General features: G+C 33.0%; 1 protein-coding gene across 1 annotated transcript in view; it reads right to left on the reverse strand.

Moving 5' to 3' along the window:
- Positions 1-9,943, reverse strand: part of LOC145291989 (pre-mRNA-splicing factor CWC25 homolog) — a 60,268-nt gene extending 50,325 nt beyond the window's left edge. The window contains exon 1 of the mRNA XM_080137950.1: positions 9,776-9,943. The gene's annotated coding sequence lies outside the window, so the exon portion shown is untranslated. The remainder of the gene's footprint in view (positions 1-9,775) is intronic.
- Positions 9,944-10,442: the final 499 nt, after the last annotated feature.

Below are 10,442 nucleotides of genomic sequence, written 5' to 3' on the forward strand. Positions count from 1 at the left end.
AAGTGAAGATATTAATGTTTTTAGCCAATTTTTAGATATTTGTTGTCTGAAAGGTCGAACATCAAAACAATACTGATCTAGTAAAAATCCGTTGCCTCTGTCGAAAGTTTTAGGCAGACATGCAAACATACATACATACATTTATATATTGGTAACTAAAAATTTCAACCCAAACTGATTTAAAAAGCTTGCCCTATCTCTGAATACCCTTTATGTAAAATTTCAAATGCTTAGACCAGAAATTGTCTGAGTAATTTGGTAAAGACCGAAGCGATCAAATTTAAAAAAATTTTGACCCCTATTATGATCTATTAACATTTATTGTTTTGGGCTCAAATCAAGTTATTAAGTTAGATCCATGCCCAAGGAACCTACATCCAAAATTTCAAGTGTTTAGACCCAAAATTGACGGAAGAGTTTGGTAAAGTTCTCAAAGGTAAAATCGTTGAACTTTGAATCCTTAACAGCCAAATTTCTGGCCGAAAACGGATTACAAAGATTTTCCCAAACCTTAGTACCCTGTATATCAAATGTTGAATTTGTAGACTGAAAATTGGCAGAGTTATTGTGTAGGGAAATGTACACAGACAGACACTTTCACTTTTATATATATATAGATTATATTGGATCCAATATATAGTAATGATTTAAAAAAAAAAAAAAAAAAAAAAAAAGACTCATGCGCCACCACCGAGAATTGAAACCAAAACATTTAGCGAACGATTTTTGTCTCTACCGTTAATGACTGAACTATGAAGACATGTTTGCAAGGCTAAAAATTAAATCATGAAACAATAGCTACTACGTTATGCATGCATGTTTGTTTGCCTTCACCTGGCAAATTTTTTTTTATTACATTTCACCCACTTTGATGTAGGGATCTACTATCAGGGACATGAGTTGCAAGGATACTATGTAGGGAGTTGAGCAGCCAGATGTCTGTTCACATTACACTTGAACTTCTGCATGTCAGTACAGTTGGGGAAGCTGGAAGGGAATTCCAAAGTCTAGCAGTTCTAGAAAAGAAACTATTAGAGTAGAAGGCTTTCTTACTTCTAGGCATCTCTACTGTGTAGAGGTGGGATTTTGCTGCTTGTCGGGTTTGTCCATTTTTGTCCCTATTCCACTACAGATCAGAGGTCTTCCTCTAGTGTTTCTGCCATTACCTTTGAGATGTGTTCATTTGTTTTCCCCTCGCGTCCGTTATAGAGCGTGGTGTCATCAGCAAATACACCCATCTCAGAGACAATTTTATTAGGGAGGTCATTAAGAATAACAAAGGTCCAAGGATCTATCCAAGATACACTCGCATTTATATCATATTGTTTAAATGTATTACTATCAAGGACAACCTAGATTCTTCTCTTACTTAAGCAGGATTCAATTACGTTAAGTAGTTGTCCAGTGATATCATATGATCTGGTTTCACAAAAGCAGTTTTCCAGCAGTCAGGAAAGCAAGATTTGTTAAGGCATTTGTTGTAAAGTTTGAAGCGGACTGGAGCAACTTCAGTTGAACTTTTTTTTAATAGTACAGGCAGGATGAGATTGGGTACATATGCTTTTGAGGTGTCTAGGTTTATGATATCATGCCCCTGAGAAGGGGTGATTTTCATATCATCTAGTGTAGTGCCAGTCTGCAAAGGAAAATCAGGGAGGAAGTGGTTTGTTGGGTCCAATGTAGAGTTTGAAGCAAACTGACTGGCAAGCATGTTAGCCTTCTCGGTAGCCATGCGAACAACATCATGATTATTGGATAGTATGGGAATTATTGATTGCCCATTATTTATTGTTTTATTATTATTTGTTGTAGATTTTCCAGAAATCACGAGTTCCTAATTTCTGCACTTTGATGCGTTTTCTGGTTGTTTTGGTGTATTCTCTCTTAGCTGTCGCTATTTCTTTCTAGCTTCAATAAACTTTTGTCTGTTTGTACTGGACTTATGTTGGATAAATCTGTGGTATGCATGCTGCCTTTGAGCAATGGCAGCTGCACAAGTAGAAGTAAACCATTGGGGAGAGTGAGGTTTGCAAAAGAACTTCCGTGTGGGAACATGAGCTTCAATTGCCACTTTGAACCATTCAGTGGTCTAATTTGCGCACTGTTCTCCAGGAAGAGAAAAGATATTTCCTCATGGGGAATCTCTGATGAGATCCCTGATGGCTTCCCAGTCAGCTTTCTTATAATACCTTGTTTTGAGTAATAGCTCTTCAGCTTTGGGTCAAGAATTTAGGGCGATTTCTACCATTATTACAGCATGATCAGTATTACAGAGTGGGCAATGACCATTCGTTACACAATTAGCGAGAACTGTGGTCAGAAATTTTTTAAACAAAAATATATGCATAAATATATATGGAAAGAGTTTTGTGTTTACCACAAATTTTTTATGCAAATATTACGCAAGTATAAATCATGCAGAATATTTGCACAAATATAATTACATGTAATACTTAACTAAAGATGATCATCTATATATATAGAAAAGCGAAAATGTGTGTTAGTATGTATGTGTGTCTTTGTATGTATGTATGTGTGTGTGTTTGTATGCCTCGAAAAATCTTTCGACATGGGTCACGGATTTTCACGAAATCGGTATAATTTTAAAGTTCCAACCTTCGCCCGACAAATATCGAAAAATTGGCCAAAAACATTAATTTCTTCACCCTAAAATCATCAATTTTCTACAGGGAAGGGTCAGCAAAAACCGTCCTTTCATGATAAGTTCGCTTCTATGCATGCGTCATACAATGTCAGAACATGATTTACTTTAAATATTTGAAAAACTGACATAATTTCGTTAACGTCATCTTAGCTCAGTTGCTAAGAGCGCGGCCTCATCATCTAAAGTTTTTGGGTTCGAATCGTGGTGTAAGATGTCTTTTTTTTTTTCGATTTTTTAAGTTTTTTCACATGGGTTTTTTATTGGGGGGGGTATTTTTCAGATTTTTTAACGAAGTCTTAATGTTCGTTTTTCTGTTTCACGTTTTCTTTTTTTTGTTTTTCCCATTTTTACATTTAACATCGTTCATTTGCCTTACGTTAGTTTTTTTGTGTTTTTTTTTTCGATTTTTTAAAGTTTTAAAATATTTACTTCGTTTATTCTTATGTTTTGATTAACACCCCCCCCCCAAGCACACACACCTCGAAACACCCGGGCAACGCCGGGTACCCCCCGCTAGTTACATAAAAAAAACGAAAAATAGGAAATTAATTAAAATGAATATTCATGCAAATTAGCTAGATCTTTTGCAAATGTAATTCCACAACCCATATATAAAAAAAGTTGTATTTTCTATTAAATAGAAAAAAAAAGTTTTTTTTAACATGAACACACAAAAAAAAAAAAAAAAAACACAAAAAAAAAAATAGATTTATAGAAGTATAGATATATGGGGTAGGGGGGAATTCACCGCTCATACACGTGAACCAATCTGTCCTCCTCTCCCCGCTATTAGCACCGAAAAACAATTACTTCTCTTCTATGAAAAGTAAAAATAATTAACGAACCTGAAGAAACTTGCTCCCCACTCCTTTTTTTATTTTCGTTTTCTTTTTTCAATTTTTTCGGAGAATTATTATCGAATAGACACTAGTCTCCCTGATTTTTTAAGTCAATATTTGAATATTTGCAGGAATGCTCAACGTTCTAGTAAATCGATCACCCATTTTAGAACCACTCGACGATTTTAGGCAACATATTTCCAGAATTTAGTCTTTTTTAAGCAGTTTAGACTCTTAAAAAAAATTTCCTTTTTCAAAATAATCTTAAGGGTGTACACTGTTCAAAAAACGCTAAATATGCGAAATTTGATTTAAAAACGACGAGTGGTTCTAAAATGGATGATCGATTTACTAGAACGTTAGATTGGAAACTGAGCACCCCTCTATAAATATTGACTTTTTCATTAAAAAATATTTTTATTATTATATAATCTAATAGCTTAGTATCCATTCGATAATAATCAGCTAAGACAAAAGTAAAAAAGTATATATATATATATATATATATATATATAGAGAGAGAGAGAGAGAGAGAATGGGGTGGCAAGCTTCTTTAGGTCTGCCGCCAGGTTTTATCAAATTTAGTTATTTTAAAAGCAGTTTGGCCTTCAAACGCTCAATGGTTCCATTATGGAAGATCGATTTACTAGAATATTATACGAGAAATTGAGCACCCACAATTTTTTTTTTTTTTTTTTTTAATATTGAAGTTTTTGCATTTTGGGAGAGATTAGTGTCTAATCGGTAATCGTTGAAAAACTTGAAAAAAAAAAAACGAAAAGTAAAAAAAATAGAAAGGAAGTGAATGAAATGCAGATCGACCGTTTTGTTTTGCTTTATTTTTACCGCCTAATTATTAATAATTAAAGTGTTTCCATGTAATCGCCAAAGTAAAATCTCATTTTTGTGTGTGGGGGGGGGGGGTCGAAACATTGCAGTTATACAATAATACGTCTTTTTTTTTTTTTTTTTTTTTTTTTGTAATATTTTGGAGGAAAAAAAAAGGCGCACGTGAAAGCGGTACCACTTTCTGTATTTTATTTTTTTAGTTTCGCCTTTTTAAAAAAGAATTCAGTGTATTATTAGCGAATGGACCCTAATCTACCAGATTATCAAAATAAATTGTTAAAAAGTCAATATCAAAATGTGTTGAGGATGCAGTTTCTAATGCAACGTTTTAGTAAATAGATATCACCCATTTTAGAACCACTCGATATTTCGCGAATTTAGCCCCCCCCCTTTTTTTTAAGCAGCTTGGCCTTCAGAAATTTTTTTTTTACCTTTTTTAGAATTCGCCTTCCAAGTTATCTCATCTATACAGCTTTACAATATGTTCAATCCAAAAGATTAATTGCACAAAACAAGGGCAAATATCCAGATACGCTACAACAGAACACCGACCACTCTAATTTGTTTTTTAGATAATTGAGATTGCTGACAACGAATCTGATAGTCAAACTTGGGACAAATTTACCGTTTGCATAGTATTAACCCCTGAACCCACGAACTACTTTCCACCATTTTGCAGCTTCCGTTTACGCTACGCGCGCTGTAGCATAAACGACGGCTTCAACAAGCAAACTGCCTTCTCACATGGCGTACAAATCTACCGCGGAAAATTTGAAATTAGATGAAAAAGAAATAAAGCAAGAAAAGAAAAGCACACCAAGTTGGGGGGGGGGTAATTAAATTTTTTTTTTTTTTTTCCAGAACATAGAATTTTCTAATTTTCAAAAATACATTATAGCACTTTTTGGGAGCCCCCCCCCACCCCGCTCGTACCCCCAATGTAAACAGTAAAATCTTCGAAAAATGTTAAATGGTGGTAAATGTCGGTGCGTTACTTACGGAAAAACGGTTAACTAAACTGCAGAAGCACCTATTAAGCCACATAAGTTCTATAATTGAATCCCCCTCCCGCAAAAAAAAGAACGAAAAACATAAAAATGTTTGGTGCTTATGTTTTTGTAAACCGCATTAAAAACTATGTGAGACAAAAAAAAAAAAAAAAGGTCCCCCAATTCATTCTACTTTTCTTCAATTGTAAGTCATTAAAAAATGTCAGTCCATAATTTTTTGATTGGTACGCCATGTGAGAAGGCAGTTTGCTTGGTGAAGCAAGTCGTCGTTTATGCTGCAGCGCACGCGCGTAGCGTAAACGGAAGCTGCAAAATAGTGGAAAGTAGTTCGTGGGTGCAGGGGCCGCATGGGTTAATATCATACAAACGATAAATTTGCCCCAAGTTTGACTATCAGATTCGTTGTCAGCTACCTCAATTACCTAAATAAACAAATTAGAGTGGTCGGTGTTCTGTTGTAGCGTATCTGGATATTAAGAAAAAAAAGAAAAGAAAACAGTTGATTTTTAAGGATATTCCAGTTTGTATTCTGTAGTTTTCACTGGTCGCTATGTTTGTTTTTGCGCGCTTTTGTTACCGTGCTGAAATAATAACGTTATTATTTAGAAAGCTATTCTTAATATGAGGAGGGGGAGGGTTTTTTGTTTTTTTACACAGGCATCACATTATCAAGGCCAAGAGGCCACTTGAGGATTAGGGTTAAAGAGTGTATAGTAGAAATTGGACAATATAGTAACCAATTCGGTAAATTTGTTAACTTATATGGAACGACTCATCAACAACTTGTTTACGTTAGACTTGAAGACAGCCATATTGTAGTCAGCCGGAAAGCAGGAAAACGGAAGACAATTCCACAGGCGTGCAGTTCTAAGAAAGAAGCTTTGTTCATGGAATCTACGTTTAGGTTTAGGCACAGATAAAGAGTGGGGGGAATTATTGATAGTGTTTACAGCTAGACGAGTGTTTCTTGTGAAAGTTTGGCAAGGGGGGACCATAGACTGCAGCTCAGTTGAACACTTTCCATGAAAATAACGATACATCAGAGACAAACTCGCAACATCTCTTCTGTGAGATAGAGGTTGCAGGGAAGAGAAAAGGAAATCTCCTCTGAGGCTACGAAGTCTATTTTGGACTCTATCAAGGCAGGACAAGTCCTTTCTAGAAGCTCCTGCTCAGATGTGGCAACAGTATTCCATCCTTGGACGTACCTGGCTCTTATATAGATAGAGAATAGCATCAGCAGTGAGATATCTACTGGATCGATAGAAAGATCCCACCATTTTTCCAGTGGCCTTGGCAACAGATTTGATGTATGTGTTCCATTTAAGATCAGGAGTAACGGTCAAGCTCAGAAGCTTGTCAAAACATGAGGCCTCCTGAAGACGAGAGCCATTCATTTCAATTGATGCCAGATGGGGATCAGAGTGTTGATGATGTAAAGAGAGAAGCTTGGTTTTAGATGCATTAAAAGTAACCAGCCACTCCTTTCCCCAAGGAGAGAGAATCGGAGAGAACTTGGTCGTTTACTGTCTTAGATGTGCTACCATATATGGTAGTGTCATCAGCATAAATGTCTACAAATGATGTAAGGATGTGATTTGGAAGATCATTAATGTAGATCAGGAAAAGAGTTGGGCCCAGGATGGACCCCTGAGGGACACCGGTATTAATACTGTGAGCTTCTGATTTTTGCCCCTCAACTACTACTCTTATGAACCTTATCATATCAGCAGAAAAAAGAAAAAAAAATTTAATGACTTTTAAAACGTTATAACGTTTTAATCACGTGACACGTTGGTGAAGAAATGGACAGTAAGTCAGATAGCAAAGAAGTAACCCCGGTACTGGTCGCGGTAAGAGTTCCCTGCCGAACACCCTAAAAAAACAATGACTTCTCCCCACGCATGCGCAAAGGACATGTTTTAGTTGCCATAGTAACAAAACTTTTTATTTTATAATAACATTTTCTTTTTAAATGACAACGTTAATGTTTATGAATATTGAAATAAAATACATTACTACACATTTATTAATAATATCTCACTTTTAATCACTTTTATCGACTTTTTTAAAACTTTTTTTTTACTTTATAATAGCATTTTCTTTTTAAATGACAACGTTAATGTTTATGAATATTGAAATAAAATACATTACTACACATTTATTAATATCTTTTTTTTTTTACTGTTTATGTGTCACTTTTATCGACTTTTTCTTTTCTTATATTGAAATATTATATATATGAAATATTGAAATTATTCTTATATTGAATATTGAAATAAAAGACATTACTACGCATTTATTAATAATATCTTTTTTTTTTTACTGTTTTACTGTTTGTGTCACTTTTATCAACTTTTTCTTTTCAATATTCAATATAAGAATAATTTCAATATTTCATATATATAATATTTCAATATAAGCAAAGAAAAAGACGATAAAAGTGACACATAAACAGTAAAAAAAAATATTAATAAATGTGTAGTAATGTATTTTATTTCAATATTCATAAACATTAACGTTGTCATTTAAAAAAAAATGCTATTATAAAGTAAAAAAAAAGTTTTTAAAAAGTTGATAAAAGTGATTAAAAGTGAGATATTATTAATAAATGTGTAGTAATGTATTTTATTTCAATATTCATAAACATTAACGTTGTCATTTAAAAAGAAAATGCTATTAAAAGTTAAAAAAAAGTCAATAAACTAAAACATGTCCTTTGCGTATGCGTAGGGAGAAGTCATTGTTTTTTTAGGGTGTTCGGCAGGGAACTCTTACCTCGACCAGTACCGTAACCCCTTATAACGAGAAAGTGAACCCCTTCTTAAAAGTCATTAAATTTATTTTTATCAAAATTTTTTCTTGCTAATATAATTATTAAAGTCTATAATCTATGATAATCGTCGGAAAAAAATCTTTAAAAAGGTGAAAAACATGCATTTTTAGGGATTAGGCACTCTCGTGCAGGTCCACCCAAATATATAACAAATAAATGTTATCAAAGGCAAGATAAGTTACTTTTCTACCTAACTGGATATATTTTTCGTGTTTTTATTCAATGTAACATGCAGTGTTTACCGATGTAATATGTATTGGAAAATTCAAAATGGCGGCCGACATTTTCTTTAACACGGTAAGTTCAGGAAAAGATGTTATACATAATAAACTAGACAAAATACTGTTAGAAATTCGCTCATTATATGTTACCGTGACATAAGTTGACATATATTCGGTGTTTTTTTAATAGTATTTTGTCTAGTTTATTATTTATAACACCTTTTCCCAAACTTACCACGTTAAAGAGAATGTTGGGCGCCATCCTGAATTTTCCAATACATCGGTAAACACTGCATGTTTTTCGAGCTGAATAAACACGTTACATTGAATAAAAACACAAAAAATATATCCAGTTAGGTAGAAAAGTAACTTATCTTGCCTTTGATAACATTTGTTATATATTTGTTTTTTAACAACTTTTTCGAATCTATGTGTACAGTAATACAAACTCCGTTATTTAGAAAGGCATTCTTAACATGAGGATGGAACGATGTTTTCTAACTATTCTCTACTTTCACTTAACAATTTAATATAAAAGATATCGTAAAATTTGAATTTAACTTTAAAATACTTTTTTTTTGTTTGTTTAATAGCACGGTAACAAAAATGCCTAAGAACAAAAAAATCGTCCGGCAAAATCTTTGTAAATGTCGAGTGACAAAACTTGAAAATAACAAGAAATATGTATATAAAAAAAAAATCAGAAAAATCAAAAATTTAATAAAAAAGATTCAACTACTTAAAAACAGGCTAAATTCACGAAATTTGGCCTGAAAACGTCGAGTGGTTCTAAAATGGGTGATCGATTTTCTAAAACGTTACATTAGAAACTGAGTACCCCTACAACAATTTAAATATTGACAGATTATAAATAAAAAACAAATTAAAAAAAAACAGTTTTTTTTATATAATCTGTTAGACTAGTGTCCATTTGATAATAATCCGCTGAAAATGAACAAAAAGACGAAAATAGAAAAAATACAGCGAGGGGTACCGCTTTCATACGTGCGACGATCATTTTTAATATTTCAAAAACAAATACTGAAAGTTTATGTATTTACTTTTTGAAATGTAATCAATAAAATATATTTTTTTAAATGTCTTTCACATGATTTTTTTATATAAAAATAATAATCACAGAATACAATAACTGGCTATTAAATTTAAAATAGGTTACATCTTTTACGGGACTTGGAAAACTTTTATAAATTTAAAATAATGAAATGAGGGATCAGTTTGTGGTAAAGAAAGCACAGCAAATTATACCCTCAATTCATGGCCACTTTATCAATTTTCGTTAAAAAAAAAGAATTCACCTTGCTGCACTGTGATAATATAAAATAATTGAAACTTACCTTAGTAGAAAAAATAATTCTGCTGGAACTGGCCGAGCCCTTAAAAAATAATAATCTGGATATAAATTTGTTTGGAGAAAAAAATCTCAATTAAAACATTAGACAAAAAGGGAAACCAGGATTAGAAATATGAGAGTACTTGATGTGACGTCACACTTGACAAAGGTCAGGGTCAGGCGCTATTTGACCCTGACCTCCACCAAATTTCTGTGAGTGTGAAATAATGTGGCCATATATTTTATCTCCAGGGAGGTCCATTTAGAAAATCAAACATAAAATGAGTATTTTGATAAATTTGCTAATACTATGGATAAGTTGGTATCACGCTATGCCAATTCACCAAAAAGAAAATGAAGTTCTACTTTGGAAAAGGGAGGGGGCGATTATACGTAAACAAAAACAACCCGAAAAAATTAGAGTAAGAATAAATAAAGAAAACAAAAAAATATTTTAGACTTTAGAATTAGTAATCAAACAACGTAAAATAATCACCCACTTCCGAACTAAATAGTGTCTTTAACAAATGAACTTTTTTTTTTTTTAAATCTCGGCCACTTCATTTATTTTTGAAATGAAAATCAATTGTGTGGGTGGTGGTCGTTCTACTGACAAACATATTTTTAAATAATTCATTTTTTGTTTTTCGTCTAGGCCATAGGAGAGACAA

The sequence above is a fragment of the Euprymna scolopes genome, chromosome 13 (genome assembly GCF_053919585.1).
Source record: "Euprymna scolopes isolate OS-2025 chromosome 13, ASM5391958v1, whole genome shotgun sequence".
NCBI lineage: Eukaryota > Metazoa > Mollusca > Cephalopoda > Sepiida > Sepiolidae > Euprymna > Euprymna scolopes.